We start from the raw sequence: 18,443 nt of genomic DNA on the forward strand, positions 1-18,443 counted from the left end.
TTAAATTAAAATAAGAAAAATTTGTAGGCCAATTGGTTAATGTTATTTCTCTATGTAAGAGGTCCTAGGTTCAAACCTCATCCATAACACATTAACCGGCCCGTGCCCACCTCTAACAAGAATAGGTTTGATGATGCTTGAATATGATTGTAACTGTTTTTAGAAGCTAAATACTCATCATTGGTTTTAAGTGGATATTTTTGATGTCTAGTTAGAGAAGTTGGACGATTAATTATCAGAAATGAGTTGAGGTAACAGAATATATGCCATATGGATTATATCTATTGTGAACCATGTCAAGTATGGTTTCATTCATAGTTTCTCACTTTTACATACTAAAAATGGCATTCCTTAAAAGTACATGCTGAGAAGTATGTTATTGTATGGGGGAAGTATGGGGGATAAGCTTATTAGTAACCTTCGTAATTTACTTAAGCTTATTGACTTTTATAAGCAATTTGTTTTATCCCCAGCCATGCTTAAAGTAAACACCCAGTTTCCAGGTAAACATCAACCATTGACTCATGAGAATATGAGAGGATTTAATATTTTTTATCCTATATAACATGGTTCCAATTTGGGACCAGGTCATAGAGAAGCTATGTATTTCACTGAGGCATTGCGGTATGATTACATTAAGCTGTCACTTGTCTGTATAACATTGAACTATTTAAATTTCCTTTTTAAGTTCAACTCCTAACAATTCTATGAAATTATGGGATGTTTAATTTTCTGTCATACTTGATGTAAGTATTTGTGGTGTAGAGTTGGCTAAAAAAACCTATGTGCTTTAGAGATCATTAACATCATCATCATTAACAGCCATCCCTAGCAGATTTTACTTCAAACTCCACCTGAAAACTATCTGAAGAATTCTTTACTGCATTAGGTCATAAAATATCAATTAACTACTGATGCTCGAGCAACATAATTGTCCCACGCTCAATAAATTAAAAAATTTAACACTTTAGGAAAAATATATAAAGATAATATAAATCATATTCAGTGGTTTGTAGCTTTGCAATCTTAGAGTGCAAAGACGATACTTAAATGGGTGATTTGGAGGGAGAAATGATGATGATGTTAATGATAATTATTGTTCGATATAACTTTGTTTGTGGAGGAGCTAGGGGATTTCAGAATGTGAAGAAGAGAGCCTAACTTTTTTAGATCTCTTTTCTGATTCTGTAAAGCTATGTATTTTGTAATGGGTATTGGTATTGTTTATTTTGCTTGTATTGTGAAAATTTAATGAAAAAAACAGAACTTTTATGTTCATATTTTATTGGAAATTTATATATTGTTTTTATTTTAATGTGCTTGTTTTTGTTTGAATGTATTTGATTAATGAAATCCAATCATTTATATAAATCTCTCTATTCTCATAAATTAATTTATTAATTTATCGTTTATAGAAGTATATATTTTGCAAAACACTAATATTTATATCTCTATTCATTAAATTTTTTTTTACATTGTATCATATTATTAACAAATTACAATAAAATAAAGATGTTGGCGTTTATAGAATTATAAAATATAAATACTAGATAGCGGCGCCGCGCCGGCTGAAGAAGCACTAAAATTCATTGGATGTTTTGTGGAAGAGAACTGCTCTGATACCATAAAAGGAATTAATGAATTAGGGTTTTGTAACTTGTACACCTTACAAATTGCATCCTTCTCATATTTGGTGTTTATTGTCTAGGTAAATGGGCAAAACAGCGAGAATGTGTTTATTCTCCAGATAGCGACGCCGCGCCGGTTGAAGAAGCACCAGAATTCATTGGATGTTTTGTGGAAGAGAACCGCTCTGATACTATAAAAAGAATTAATGAATTAGGGTTTTGTAACTTGTACACCTTGCAGGTTGCATCCTTCTCATATTTGGTGTTTATTCTCTAGGTAAATGGGTAAAATAGCGAGAATGTGTTTATTCTCCAGATAGCAGTACCGCGCCGGCTGAAGAAGCACCAGAATTCATTGGATGTTTTGTGGAAAAGAACCGCTCTGATACCATAAAAGGAATTAATGAATTAGAATTTTGTAACTTGTACACCTTACTAAATTTACATGGATCCTAATTATCTTAACCAATGGCCCGCGGAAGGAGATGGTGACCGGGTCGGAGTTGGCCGCGATGGATAAGATGGCTAACAATATGGCTACCGAGATGGAGAAACTAATGACGACAGTTGTGATTCTTACGGTGTGTAATTTTTTCTTAATCAGTTTACTTATTACTGTTATACGGATAAAATGCCTTGGGCATCGGCCATCTTGGTACTAGATATCAGTTCATTAGTCACATGGCCATGATCAATACCAGGAACAGTTGGAAAAAGAACATTTTTTAACAAGATACAAGGACCATTCGTGCACAAAGAGGTGGCAAAGGGAAATACTCCCTCATCGAAAACAACATTGCAGGAGATGTATATACGACCAGATGTTGGATCAAGACACTTATATCCCTTATATTGAGTACTATAACCGAGAAATACACATCGGCGAAAGCGAAACTGAAGTTTGCGAGCATTGTAAGCTCGAAGATGAGGCCAACAAGCACACCCAAAAACCTTTAAGGAGGAATAATTAGGTTTGATGTTGAACAATTTTTCTAGTGGAGTGGAATTGTGGATAACTTTACTTGGTAGCCGATTGATGAGGTAACTGATAGTGCTAAAGGCTTCGTCCCAAAACTTGAGGGGAACACCCAAAAAGGCAAGAAGAGCTAAACCATTTTCGACGATGTGCCGATGCTTTCGTTCGGTTGTATCGTTTTGTTAAGACGTATAAGGACAAGAAACACGATCAATGCCAACTTGATTAAAAAATGAATGTAACTTGTGATACTCACCCCCAATCAGTTTGCATGCAAAGAATCTTCCTATCAAGTTGTTTTTCAACAAGAGTTTGAAAATGAACAAATGTTCGAAAACATCAGCCTTACTTTTAAGAGGAAATACCCAAACAAACTTGCTGAAATCATCAAGAAAACTCACATAATATTTAAAACCCCAGCAGAAGTAAGAGCAGGACCCCATACATCGGAATAGACAAGTGCTAATGGAGACGACGAAAGTTCATGCGAATTAGTGTAAGGCAACTGATGACTTTTAGCCTGTTGACATGAATCACAGACCGACATATTATTGGAACTATTGGAACAAGGAAGATTATTTAGACTAAGAACATGACGAATTATAGAAAGCGACGGATGACCGTAACGATTATGCCATTCTTTCTTGAGTGGGTGTGGCACCAGAATTCATTGGATGTTTTGTGGAAGAGAATCGCTCTGATACCATAAAAAGAATTAATGAATTAGGGTTTTGTAACTTGTACACTTTACAGGTTGCATCCTTATCATATTTGGTGTTTATTCTCTAGGTAAATGGGTAAAACAACGAGAATGTGTTTATTCTCCAGATAGCAACGCCGCGCCGGCTGAAGAAGCACCATAATTCATTGGATGTTTTGTGAAAAAGAACCGCTTTGATACCATAAAAGTAATTAATGAATTAGAGTTTTGTAACTTATACACCTTAGAAACTTTACACGGATCCTAATTATCTTAACCAACGGCCCGCCGAAGGAGATGGTGACCGGGTCGAAGCTGGCCGCGATGGATAGGATGGCCAACAATATGGCTGCCGAGATGGAGAAATTAATCACGACAATTGTTATTCCTACGGTGTGTAATTTTTTCTTAATCAGTTTTATTTATTACTGTTATACGGATAAAATGCCTTGGGCATCGGCCATATTATTGGCAATGTGTACCTTCATAGTTTATATTTTAGCATGGAAAATATATTTGTGGAGAGCCTGTAAGGTAGTGTAATATTGGTGTCTCTTTTTTTTAGTTGATAATCAAGCTCTAATTAATATCTGATTTTAACTCCCTGTCTAGGACCGATATTCTAGTGGCAGTAGATTTGTAGACATTCTGGATGTTCTGCTGTTAGAACAACATAGGCACCGTTTAATGACTTCCATGGTTACATGCCAAATTTTTGAGCTATGTAAAATATGAATTATTTTTATTATCTCTTAGTTGTACACTAAATCTTCGGTTATCTGTGTCATCTGGTGACTGGTTTATTTATTCACTAGGAATACCTTGAGATGTTTACAATGACTGATTATCTACCAGGACGTTTAATGATGTGCAGCTTTCACTCAATTTTAGAATATTTTTATCATAGTGCTATGAGGTGAGCACTTGATGTGCTACGCATTACTGTTTAACTTTTTTTTTTTAATAAATGTGGATAAATTACATATTTATTGAAAAAAAAGAAACAGTACAGAAATAAGAGATTTTCACCAGAGAAAGTACATAAAGTACAAAAAAGCAAAATAAAAAGAGGGGAAGAGGAAGTCTAGAAAGGTGGAAGGCACCATCTGGCATTTCAGACCTGTCTAAACAAAAAGAGCAATTACTTCTGAGCTATATCATGAGTAGGATCGCCAGCAGTATAAAGGTCTCTAGCGCTTAGGAAACTGATGTTTTTTCTTTACTTGATTTAGTTCTGTATTTACGCAGGTATGATGTTTTCACTTTCATTTCACATGGCACGATTGATGTAAGTGACCCGGTAATGATTTATACTTTTGATTCTTGCATTATGGAAGAAGTGTGTGTGTTTTTTTTTTGGCAAGGAATAGGGAAGAAATTGATAAACGCGGGTGTAAAATTGTATGCTATTAAACATATACTTATGCATTTTATGTAATATTAACTTGACTAATAGCAAAATTACCCTCCTCTAAGTCTAGCATAGACATTTGTTTACTTTTTGTTTGTTTTTTTCTCTTTTTCACGCCAGTCTCCTATCAGAAGGAGTATATGACAAGGTCTGGCAGCCAGTGGAAAGCGCTGGCTCATTATTGTTATGGAGGGTTTTTTGTTTTTGGTTGTACCCTTTAGCTTATGGTTTGGCAGCCTGTTCTTATTGAAACCAATGTTTTTAAAATCGGACCGGATAGCGAACCGGTCTCATATTTGGGTCACGGGTTAGTCGGTCCGACCGGATGACCCGTTCTAGTCGGACCGAATGATGTCATAAATAAATAATTATCTTAAATATTATATATATATATATAATATTATATATATACATATAATAACAAACTTTATCATATTTTTAATCATAATTATCTTAAATATTTATTTAAATATTATTATGATTTTATCAAAATTGTTGAAGATTCAAATAATTAATCTAGATAAATAAACAAATATAACTCCCTAAATCTTTTATTTCTTAATCTATTAATCATAAATGGATGATGATAACTACATAAATTAAACCACTAATTAAATTATTAATTATGTGGGGGATAAGACAAGGATGAACAAAAAAAATTCAAAACAAAACTATGGTTAATTCAATTCTCATATTTGATCATCATTACTATTAAAATAAAAGTATAAAATAAAATAAGTCCTAAATAATCTATACCTTTTAAACAATTTACAAGTTTTTTTTGTTTATTTTCTCATAATTCCAAATTCTAAAGTTCCATGAATCCAAACAATATTTTCGACAAATCAAGACTCAAGGAGCATCATGAAATCAAGAAAAACCAATTCATGTCCCTAAGTCCTTTCTTACAAAAACAAAAAACAATACACAATAAACAAAAAAAGAAACAAAACAAAATAAAATAAAATTGAAAACCGGGTTCCATCCGGTTTTGGTCCGACCGGCCGGTTCACCGGGTTTGGTCGGGTTTGACCGGTTCAAAATTTGGCACATAATTTAGGATCCCCATTCTCCAACACTTTCTTGAGTTACATTGAGAATGAGGGCACTTGGGTTTTTGGGTTTCGGTTGTGTCAACGTTCGTTGCTCTTGCCTTGTTTTTAGGTGGGACTCTAAGGTATCGATATTTTAAGCCCGGTGGAAACCCACTTTCTAGGGTTGCTCAAGTTGTGTGTCAGCGTTTGTTGCTCTTGTCTTGTTTTTAGGTGGGACTCCAAGGTATCGATATTTTAAGCCCGGTGGAAACCCATTTTCTAGGGTTGCTCAAGTTGTAGTGGCAGCGGTGAGAAAGTGGAAAGTTAAGATGGCAAATGGTGGGGAGAATTTATTTGAAACTGATATTAAGGAGTTTCATCAACCAATATTGGTATCAGAAAAAACTTACTGAACTTCACTGAATGGGTGTCGATCTAATCATCACCGTCATTGCCATGATTTCTGTTTGAATTTATTTGTGTTCATATTTTATTGGAAATTTATATATTGTTTTTATTTTAATGTGCTTGTTTTTGTTTGAATGTATTTAATCAATGAAATCCAATCATTTATATAAACCTCTCTATTCTCATAAATTAATTTATTAATTTATCGTTTATAGAAGTATATATTTTGCAAAACACTAATATTTATCTCTATTCATTAATTTTTTTACATTGTATTATATTATTAGCAAATTACAATAAAATAAAGATGTTGGGTTTATAGAATTATAAAATATATATATTATTTCCATATATACATATGTAGTATAATCATACACTTTTTTATAAGTAAATTAATATACACGAAAAATAAAATTAGGAAAATTTCAAGTTTGTCTGGATCAAAGCTTGATATACATAAGCCCGACCCACTTACTATCTCAAAAACTCTAAATTCTCAAAGCTTTAATAACCGTCAGATCTGATTAATCAAACCCTAGTTCTCCCACTCACTTCTTGTGAAATATAAACCTTAGTCCTCCCGCTCGTCATCTCCCTTCCTCGGAGCATCCCTGCCCCGCTCTCCATCCTCTCCTTCAAGGCCGAGTCCAAGACTTTTTCGGCGTCGACTGAGAAGCGAGAGTGTTGAGGAGATTCCAAGTACCTAAGCAAAATGATGAAGAAAATTTTCATAGTTGTCTTTGTTTTGGTGTTTATTCTCCAGGTAAATGGGCAAAACAATGAGAATGTGTTTATTCTCCAGATAACGGCGCCACGCTGGCTGAAGAAGCACCATAATTCATTGGATGTTTTGTGGAAGAGAACCGCTCTGATACCACAAAAGGAATTATTGAATTAGGGTTTTGTAACTTGCACACTGTAGAGGTTGCATCCTTCTTATATTTATATATAAAATAGGGTTACATATTTATGGCTTACAATCAACGTTGATACATATCCTATAATTATGTGATATGATTTGGTTTCTTACCAACTATACATGGATCCTAATTATCTTAACAACCCCTGTCAATCACATTTGATGAAGATTGAGATTGTGCTTGAATTTCTCTTGTAGCTGTACCGGCAATGATGAATTGAATGTCAAGAACTTTGCGTGTAACTTAGGGATGGCAACGGGTCGGGTCGGGTGCGGGTATTACCATACCCGTACCCGTACTCGATACCCCACTAGTATACCCGAACCCGAACCTGAACCCGACGGGTTTTAAAAACCCAAACCCGCACCCGCACCCGACGGTTATACCCGCCCCCGCCCTAATATTAAAAAAATTAATAAAAAAATATTATTTTTTTATAAAAAAATAACTTAAATGTAATTATAATTTTTTATAAAATAAAATAAAATAAAATAATTATAAAATTATAAGACCAAACAAAGAGGAAAAATAAAAAATTCTAAATTGTTAAGTTGTAAAACATATTAGTATATATGTGTGTGTGTGTATATATATATATTATATAAATATTTTACTAATTTTAATTTCGGGTCGGGTACGGGTATGGGTCGGGTATTAGAATTGTCATACTCGCACCCGCACCCGCATCGGTTTCATACAATTCGGGTTTTACCCGAACCCGACCCGAAACCCGGTCAAATCGGGTTTTACCCGTCAAACTCGGGTCGGGTCGGGTCGGGTTGGGTCGGGTATGGGTATTATTGCCATCTCTAGTGTAACTCGTTCTCGGACAAAATGTAAATCCACTTCAATATGCTTGGTCCTGGCATGGAAGACAGGGTTCGCTGACAAGTAGATGGCACCAAGATTGTCACACCATAAGCAATGCCGTTCGAAATTGAAATACACCAAGTTTACCAAGTAACGACTGTACCCAAACAATCTCCGCCGTAGCATTCGCAAGTGCTTTATATTCTACTTCTATGCTAGATTGAGAGACTGTTGCTTGCTTGCGTGCACTCCACGAGATCAAGTTGGATCCAAAGAAAACAGCAAAGCCACCTGTAGACCTCCTATCATCAGGACATCCCTCCCAATCAACGTCAGAAAAGGCACTCACCAAGGTGGAAGAAGATCTGCAAATCTTCATACCAATTGTTGAAGTGTGATTGAGATACTGAAGTATCCGTTTCACTGCCGTCCAGTGCACGTTGGTAGGAGAGTGAAGGAATTGACACACCTTGTTAACAGAGTAAGCTATGTTAGGCCGTATGAGAACAAGGTATTGAAGCGCCCAAACAGTGCTTATGTATTTGGTGGCCTCCTTGGGACCTAACGGATCCCCAATAGTAATAGAGAGCTTGTCGATGTTGGACATTTGAGTAGAAGCACCTTTGTATGTCGTCATGCCAACCTGACATAGAAGATCTATAATATATTTGCATTGAGAAAGAACAATGCCATCATTCAATTTCTTCACCTCAATTCTGAGAAAGAAGTGTAACTCACCAAGATCTTTTAAGGCAAACTCACTTTGCAAATTTCGCAAAAGAGACTGAACCACCAATGAGGAAGAGCCTGTGACAATAATGTCATCAACATAAATGAGAACATAGACAGTAATCGCACCATTGTTATGAATAAATAAGGAAGTGTCAACGCGAGACAACATGAACCCAAGTTCCTGTAGGTTTGAGCTCAGTCTAGCATACCAAGCTCGTGGTACCTGTTTTAAACCATACAGAGCCTTATGCAGCTTGCACACAAGATGTGGTTTCCGTGAGTCTGTTTACCTAGGAGGCTGATGCATAAAAACTTCCTCTTCCAGAACACCATGCAAAAACGCGTTCTAAACATCCAATTGCCACAATTCCCAACCACGTGATACAATAATGGAGAGAACCAAGCGAATTGTAGCAGGTTTAACCACTTGGCTGAAGGTATCCTCATAATCAATACCATAACGCTATCGAAATCCTTTTGCTACTAGACGAGCTTTGTATCTGTCGATGCTGCCATCTGCCTTGTGCTTAACCTTGTAAACCCACTTGCAGTCTATGAGAGTTTGATCGTGAGTGGGATGAACAAGACTCCATGTACCATTCTTCTGAGGTACTTCAAATTCCTGCTCCATAGCATGCTTCCAATTCGGATCTGCCAGTGCCATATCAAGCGACTCAGGTTTACGGGTAATAATATACCCATAATGAATAGTGCTATTTGTGAATGTACGAGGCACTCGGATTTTGTCACGGAGACGTGTCGTCATGTGGTGAGTGCGCCCATGTGGGGTAGGCAATACAGCAGAAGACGCAGATGCTTCAGGAGTACTCAACGCTGCACTAGCCGCAGACTCTACAGGCATTACCGCTTCCTGCCCATAAGATAGTCCCGTGCCAGTAGGAGCAGACGGTGCCAAGCCCAGCCTAATCGTTTCATCTTGCACACTCAGAGGTACAACGGCTATAGTATCAGGCACGTTCGGCTCACCATGCGCAGAGACAACCTGTGGCTGCACAAAAACAGGAGCATTAATAGGTTCATTAGTCACATGGCCATGATCAATACTCAGAACAGTTGGAAAAAAAAACAGTTTTTGACAGGATACGAGGACCATTCATGTACAAAGAGGTGGCAAAGGGAAATACTCCCTCATCGAAAACAATATCGCGGGAGATGTATATACGACCAGATGTTGGATCAAGACACTTATAGCCCTTATATTGAGTACTATAGCCGAGAAATGCACATTGGCGAGAGCGAAACTGAAGTTTGCAAGCATTGTAGGCTCTAAGATGAGCCAACAAGCACACCCAAAAACCTTTAAGGAGGAATAATCAGGTTTGATGTTGAAAAATTTTTGTAGTGGAATGGAATTGTGGATAACTTTACTTGGTAGCCGATTGATGAGGTAACTGGTAGTGCTAAAAGCTTTATCCCAAAACTTGAGGGGAACACCCGAAAGGGCAAAAAGAGCTAAACCAGTTTCGACGATGTGTCGATGCTTTCATTCGGCTGCACCATTTTATTGAGGTATGTGAGGACAAGAAACACGATGAGCAATGCCAACTTGATTAAAAAATGAATGTAACTTGTGATACTCAACCCCCTTCCCCCCAATCAGTTTGCATGCAAAGAATCTTCCTATCAAGTTGTTTTTCAACAAGAGTTTGAAAATGAACAAATGTGCGAAAAACATCAGCCTTACTTTTAGAGAAAATACTCAAACAAACTTGCTGAAATCATCAAGAAAACTCACATAATATTTAAAACCCCCAGCAAAAGTAAGAGTCGGACCCCATACATCGGAATAGACAAGTGCTAATGGAGACAACGAAAGTTCATGCGAATTAGTGTAAGGTAACTGATGACTTTTAGCCTGTTGACATGAATCATAGACCGGCATATTATTGGAACTATTGGAACAAGGAAGATTAATTAGACAAAGAACATGACGAACTATCGAAAGCGACGGATGGCCGAGACGATTATGCCATCTTTCTTGAGTGAGTGTGGCAACAGAATAGGCATGCTTGGAGGATACAGATGATTAGCTCAATAGGAGGAGAAAGAGTTCACCCCTACATTCCCCTCGAAGAAGTGTTCTCTTCGTTTCCCGATCCTTAATAAAAAAAATGGTCAGAATGATATTCAAGAAAGACATTGTTATCAGAGGTTAAACGATGTACGAAAATAAGATTTTTCTTGGCATTAGGAACATGAAGAATATGTTTCAAGGATAAAGTTTGATCGGGGGTATTAATCGAGGAATGACCAATATGACTAATAAACATACCTACACCATTTGCAGTGTGTGCCTGATCACGACCATGATATTTGTCACGGACCGTCAGCTTATCGAGCTCACAAGTGATGTAGTCAGTGGCGCCGTGTCGGTGTACCAATTGGTATTGGGGTTGTATGGGATGGTGTTGATGTAGTTAGCCACATGATTATCCTCTGCCTGGTAGGAATGATTGAAGCGATGACGACACTTCAACGCAGTGTCCCACCTTACCGCACACTTGACATGTAGGCCTTAAGCTACCGCCACCCATCTTGTTCTGGGCCTTTGACTAGTCACAGGTTTCACGGCTTTTCTGTTGGGGTCCACGACCGCCGCCACCGCGACCGCCACCTTGGGCGCCACCAAAATGGCCTCCTTCGAAACCACCACCATGGTCGCCGCCTTGATAGCCTTGCGAAGCGAGATTGACGGTCGAACCAATTTGGAAAGCCTGATTCTGTTGTTCCAGGCGAGTCTCATATGAGAGAAAATAAGCATAGAACTCAGATAGACCGATCGAGTCAGACCTGGTAGTGATAGAGGAAACCGGCAGGTTGTACTCAGCATCGAGATGTGCCATGATGTAGCCGATCATATCATCATCGCTCATTGGATGGCAGGTAGATACCATCTGATCCGCAAGCAATTTTATGCGGTTGAAGTACTCCATCGCGCTCAGATCATTCTTGCGCGTCGTGGAGAATTGTATTCAGATTTGCATGATCCAGGCCTTGGATTTTGATGCGAACATGCGTTCGAGGGTAGCCCACACCTCTGCTGTGGATGTCAAGCCACTGACTTGCGACAGTACCAATGGTTCGAGCGACACGAGGAGTGCGCCGAGTACTTGATGATTTTTAAGAAGCCAGACATTGTACTCCGGGTTGGGAATGACCTTCTCAACTATTCTGCCATCAATCATCTCAGTCACCTAGATGGTTGTTGGGGCTGAGACCTTCGATCCATCCATGAAACCAAGAAGTTGATAGCCTCGAAGGATAGGCATCTGTTGCGCCTTCCATAGCAGGTAATTTTCCCTTGTGAGTTTCACATTGACGAAGTTGGTGAGACCAAGTGAAAATGGCGCCGCACCAACCGAAAAAGCACCAGAATTCATTGGATGTTTTGTGTATAAGAACCGCTCTGATACCAGAAAAAAAATTAATGAATTAGGGTTTTGTAACTTGCACACCTTACATGTTGCATCCTTCTCATATTTATATATAAAATAGGGTTACATGTTTATGGCTTGCAATCAACGTTGATACATATCCTATAATTATATGATATGATTTAGTTTCTTACCAACTATACATGGATCCTAATTATCTTAACCAACGGCCTGCCATAAGAGATGGTGACTGGGTCGGAGTTGGCCGTGATGGATAGGATGGCCAACAATATAGCTGTCGAGATGGAGAAACTAATTACGACAGTTGTTATTTTTACGGTGTGTAATTTTTTTTTAATCAGTTTACTTATTACTGTTATATGGATAAAATGCCTTGGGCATCGCCCATCTTGGTACTAGATATCTCCCTTGCCATCTTGGATCTATAGATGAGTGATTGTTTCCCCTCTCTTCTGAATTAATGTTGTAAATAAATGAGTATGAAAACCTTCTCTACTATTTTATTAACATCACCGTCAAATATTGTATGTTATGTGGAGGCTGTATTATTAAACTTGTAAATAAAAAAATAATAATTTTCATTCATTATCATAATGTTGATTTCTTTCATGTGTTTTCACTATTCAAATATTTTTTTATCAAAATTTTTAAATATTAATAGTACTAGGTAAGCTAGCATTTAAAAACTAATGAGCTATATTCAAGTAGTAGTGGCAGTAGGGGTTTGAAAGTGATTTGGAAATTTGATCCTTTTAAAATCAAACTAATATATATGTATATAAAGAATATTTTATTTATGACATATTTTTGTTAATGTTAGATATTAAATATTAACCCCAAAGAAACACAATTTTGGGCTGAGTTTTTGTGGGCTCTCACATGACTTTGAGCCCCTGAAGTCTTTTACTCTTTTTAGCCCATCCAAAAATGGTTCTTTTAATCTTATCACAAGTAAAAAAAAAATTGAATTTTATTCAAATAAAAACTTCCCTGATTTAACTTCAAAAGTGGGTTTATTTCTAAAAATATATTAATTAAAAGGAATCTAGTACTACCAATTTTGTATAATTTGACTTGTTAATTTAAGGACAAAACTATAGTAATATTCCAACAAAAATAGAAAGTCATTTTCAACTATATATATAAAAATAAATGAGTTGTCACTATTAAAAAAAAAAGAGTGAAAATGAGGGGCCGAAAGCCCATGCTCTATTCCCTCATGTTTTTTTTTTTTAATAAAATTCCCACCAGTTGCTATCTTCATTTTAAAAAAATATAATAATTTATTTTAAAAATTTGTTAAGTCACCTTCGACACGTGTCCGAATAATCTAGTCACACAAACCCATCCAAGAGAAAAGTGACACTAAAATTAGGGAATCAAATGGTACAGTGTCCTCCATCTTGATACATTACCACCCTGTAATTGTATTGTCACTTAAGTGATGAAAATGGCTTGAAAATGAGGGGCCAAAAATTGTCCATTTTAACATGCATATATATATATGTGGATATGTGGTGTGGTTGTCTGTAGTTCTTTTAAAATATCTCAAATATAAAAATTATTTTTTTCCTGGATTAAATATAATTAGGTAGTTAATTAAGTAAATGATATTTCATTCAATTAATCAAGGAAATAATTAATTGTTGAGAAATTCCATGGATCCCATGAAATTGAGACAAAAATCTCCCTCTCATTCTTTGTCATCACTAGCTTCACTTTTAGAAAAAGTTATTAATGAAAAAGAAACATTAGAACAAAAACAATAAAACATATTGAACTCATGGAAAGTATATATAATACCCAGACAAAAAAGCTTTTACACAAATAACTTTGAAAAAAATTTCTCAATCCTAAATTTAACAATATATGCGCATTTTTCAAAGAGAATAATTTAAAATAGCAAAAAAGCATTTACCTTAACAAAAATATTTTCAAACCTACAATGAAAAAAACAATCAATAACATGATTAATTTCTATCAAGATTCAAGAGAACTTGTCCATCTCATGTGTCATATTAATATTTTATATAAACAATTTTTTTTTTAGATCTTAAATATTAATAGTTATGAATGAACTTAATATTATTTTTTTTAATATTATTATTAATTTTGAATAAAATGATATATATGGCAGTGAATCAAGGGTTGGCAACACTAGCATTCTTTGGAGTGAATGTGAACTTGGTGTTGTTCTTAACAAGGGTGTTAAAACAAAACAATGCTGATGCAGCCAATAATGTGAGCAAATGGACAGGGACTGTTTGCATATTCTCACTAGTTGGTGCCTTCCTCAGTGACTCCTATTGGGGCAGATACAAGACTTGTGCCATCTTCCAGTTCATCTTTGTCCTTGTAAGCCTTCTCAATATTCCTCATTTTATTTTTTATTTTTTAAGTATCACTAGTACTTATATAGACACACAAACATATATATATATATATAAGTATATCATAGATTGTCAAAATTACTTTATTCTTTTTTCCTGGGAAGAAGATAAGGGTAAAATTGTCTTTTAGGTATATTTTTAGGATGAATTTTTCAGCACTGTATAATCATATCAAAGGAATATTGATGGAGAATTGAAAAAAGAGACAATGACGAAACTAACAAAGTTCTTTTTCTAGCCTTAAAAAAGTGCACAAATATGAAGAGAACAAAATAATCAAAGGAGGATAAAAAAATGAGATGCTTCAACACTGATGATGATGAAGAAAAAAAAGAAGACCTATATAAAAAAGAAATGAAAAGGCTTTGGTAGCATCTTTATATTGCTTTTTAACATTTCTCCAAAAGGTGATTTGACGTGGAGGGAAAAAACCCTCCAATGCTTGCTTTTGAGACAATTGCAAGGTTGTCATTTCACAACCCCACGTTTTTAACGGCAGGGACTAAAGAGGAATGCAAACATTAAAGGAGGGACTTTTGTGAAAATGAAAAAGTCAGAGGGACTGTAGTGAAAGTTTGAAACTTTTCAGCGACTAAAAAGTAATTTTCCCTTCATTTAATTATTAAATTTGAGTTTTACATAAATATTAAAATAGTTAATATAATTTTTAAAATGTAAAAAAATAAATAAATTATAATATAACACTTTTACCCTTGTTAGAATTACTTTCATTCTTTTTTAAATGAGGGGAAGAGAAAAAGAAAAAGAGAGAATTCAGAAGAGAAAAGAAGTAAATGAGGACTAAGAATGGAAAAATGCAAGAGGGGGGAGGGTAATGAGTTATGAAAGATGCATATTGAAGAAGAGAGTATAAAAATATCAGATGAAGGAGAGAGTAACCATTGCCATTGTTAATCAGAGATTCCGATGGATATTGAAGAAGATATAAAACTTGGAATCATATCACTAGTGTTTTTGCCTTCAAAGAAATATTTTAGTGAGGTGGCAATGGTGGACCTACTCACTTTTGTCTTGGTAAATGGTAATGACTATATTTTTCCATCTAGCTGGCAAGAGTTGAACAGAAAAGATACTTTTGGATACAAACTCCAATCTCCACGACATTCACACTCCATAAAAAAATTAAACTCAAGCTCATTTATGGACTCTGATGGGTTTGGTTTTCTTCAATGTCTCATCTTCAACTGCCTGCCAATTTCTAGTTCCATATTAGCATTGAGCTCTGGTTTTATTTAAATTTGATTCATCTGTCTTCTAACTTTTAACCAGTGAAAAAATCTTTTTCTTTTTTTAAAAGGTCCTTAATCTTTAGTATTCCCAGACTAGAATAATGTGGATGATTGAGCAGATACCAAACTTTGTATGGTCCCACGTACTAATTGAAGCCATATAATAAAAAAGGGTTTAGGCTTATATATATATGTATATATAATTAAGAAGGAGAAAGGGATTGAAGTCATACACATCAACCGTATGTTTGTATGATTATTTTCTTTTAAATAAATCAATAGTTTATTTATTTTTATCAAAGCATGATGTGATATGTTCTTAAAAGTCCATGTCCACCACCAGAAATAAAAATTCAATTCTAGCACTAACAAGTAACACTAATCTATTTGTTAATTTGTCTTTTATAATGTAATGACCAGCGCAAGATAGTGACCGAGATGGCTATAATGGTCACCTCTGTGGTAAACAACAATTCCTTAACCATTCTCGTTCTATTCTGTACACTGGTTTGTGTTGCACTCTGGAGGATCAAATATCTTAGTCAGCCCCAGTCCTAGATGAAACCATGTTTTTAAATGTCGCCCATCCTTCCCTCATCGTCAGATATTATGTAAAATAATAAGGTTTTTTCTGCCTTTGACTGCTGTTTTGGATTTATGTTGTGTTTTTTGTGAACAATTTTTCTTCTTTGTGTGTGTAATAGTGGCTCTGATACCGAAGTAGATTTTAAATTTATATTACTGCATCATAGAATTAAAAGAATTATTTAAAAATATAATTTCAAATTTTTAATTAAATTATTTTATCACATTCTATTATCTTAATTGTGAAAACACTATTTCTTTAAAATACATGTTTTTCCTCTATAAATAGCTTTTTCTCCACACTCCATATTCCCAAAAATTTTCTCTCCTAACAGAATGAAAAGAAGTTTATAGTTTTCAAAGTTTTCTATGTACTTGTACTCGTTCTCTAGGGCTTCTCTGGAGATGAGCAACTCAACCCCTATTATAACAACTAAGCAACCTGCTTAGCGAACGAGATAACAAGAAAGATAGCGAACGAGATGGGCGGAATGATCATCTCTGTGGTGATCCTTCTCGTATCCATTCTCGTTCTACTTTGTCTTGTGGTTCGTGTTGCACTCTGGAGGATCAAGTGTCTTGGTCAACCTCCGCCCAAGATAGAACTATATTTCTAAATGTTGCCTAACCTTCTCTCATCGTCAGATATTATATTGAACAATAAGGTATTTTTTTGATTTTGACTGTGGCTTTGGATTTGTGATGTGTTTGTGTATGAAATAGTGGTCTTAATAACAAAGTAGATTTTAAATTTGAATTATTGCGCGGCATAATTAAGTGAATTATCTAAAAATATAATTTCAAATTTTCAATTAAATTATTTTATTACACTGTATTATATTATTAGTGGAAACACAATTTTTTCAAATTTGATTGTTGAAAGTTTGTTAATTAATTTTTATATAAGAGTTTTTAATTGCTACTTTTAGTAAGAAAACTTTAATTTTATTGACTTATATTGTTTGTGTTTGTAAAATTATATATATATATATATATATATATATATTAACTTTTACACATTTTTTATATTTTTTGAAAATTTATTTGTTTTAAAAATATCAAATCCAATTGAACCGGTTGGTACAACCAGTTGAACTGGTTCAACAATGAACTGGCCACTCAATATGTTTTGAATCCGGTTCAATTTTTAAAACATTAGTAATCATGACTCCCATGTGCATACCTAAGTTAAAATTCCCTCTTAGTGGGGAATCATAGTAGCCATCCAAACAAGCCCTTATTTTTGTATATACATACATATAATTATACACTTTTTATGAGAGTAAATAGGAAGATAAAAAAAGTTGCAAGTTTGGGCCAAACCATGGAAGTGGCACTGAGCCTAAGACACATAAGGCCAAGTCCACTTAACATTTCAAAGATAAATTAGTTTTTGCCTAAGGAAAATTAGTTTTTTTTTTAATTTCTGTGCGGTGAAGTGACGAGAAAATTCATTGTTTGTGATGTATTTGTTTTTTGAATTTATTGTCGATCTTCAATATTTTTTGGACTTGTGAATCTTTTTTTTTCTCGTTTTTCTCAAAATTTTAATTTATTGTTAAATATTTGTTTTTAATTTTTTTTGTTATAATTTTGGTAAGAGGGAATTATGAGAGAAGTTGATGACTTACAATGAGTGATTCACATTTTTTTTGTCGAAGACTTGAAAATTCACAACGTTTTTGCAAAAATATTAGATATCAGTATGGTTACAAAAAACCAAAATAAGGAAATAACGTTAGATATTAATTATTTATTTCTTATTAATTTAATTAAGATTTTTACAATTACTCATGATATATATATATATATTATAATTGGCAAACGTAATAAATAGAAGTTTTGAAAATTGAATTGATTATACACCTTTATTCATAAGCTACTCGGACTCGACTCATAAAAAACTTAAATTCAGCTCAGTCATTATTGAGTCGAGCTATAGTTTGAATAGGTGAGCGAGCTGAGTTTAAGTATTTTGATACTCGATTTGAATGTTTGTGAGCTTAATCGAGTTTATATATACATGTAATATTATATTTATTATAAAATTATCTTTTTATCCCTTTGAACTCAAGTTGAGCTCGAGCATAAAAATGTCCATGGTGATTTTAAGTTTTTTTGAACTTAATCAAGCGAGCTTGAGTAGCTCAATTTGTGTATCGAATCGAGCTCGAGCTATAAAA

At 34.8% G+C, this 18,443-nt stretch overlaps 1 non-coding gene across 1 annotated transcript; it reads right to left on the reverse strand.

The window, feature by feature from the left end:
- Positions 1-11,382: 11,382 nt before the first annotated feature.
- On the reverse strand, positions 11,383-11,516 carry LOC120268898. The gene has a single exon (XR_005539064.1). It is a non-coding gene; the product is annotated as a small nucleolar RNA Z247 (small nucleolar RNA).
- Positions 11,517-18,443: the final 6,927 nt, after the last annotated feature.

The sequence above is a fragment of the Dioscorea cayenensis genome, chromosome 1 (genome assembly GCF_009730915.1).
Source record: "Dioscorea cayenensis subsp. rotundata cultivar TDr96_F1 chromosome 1, TDr96_F1_v2_PseudoChromosome.rev07_lg8_w22 25.fasta, whole genome shotgun sequence".
NCBI lineage: Eukaryota > Viridiplantae > Streptophyta > Magnoliopsida > Dioscoreales > Dioscoreaceae > Dioscorea > Dioscorea cayenensis.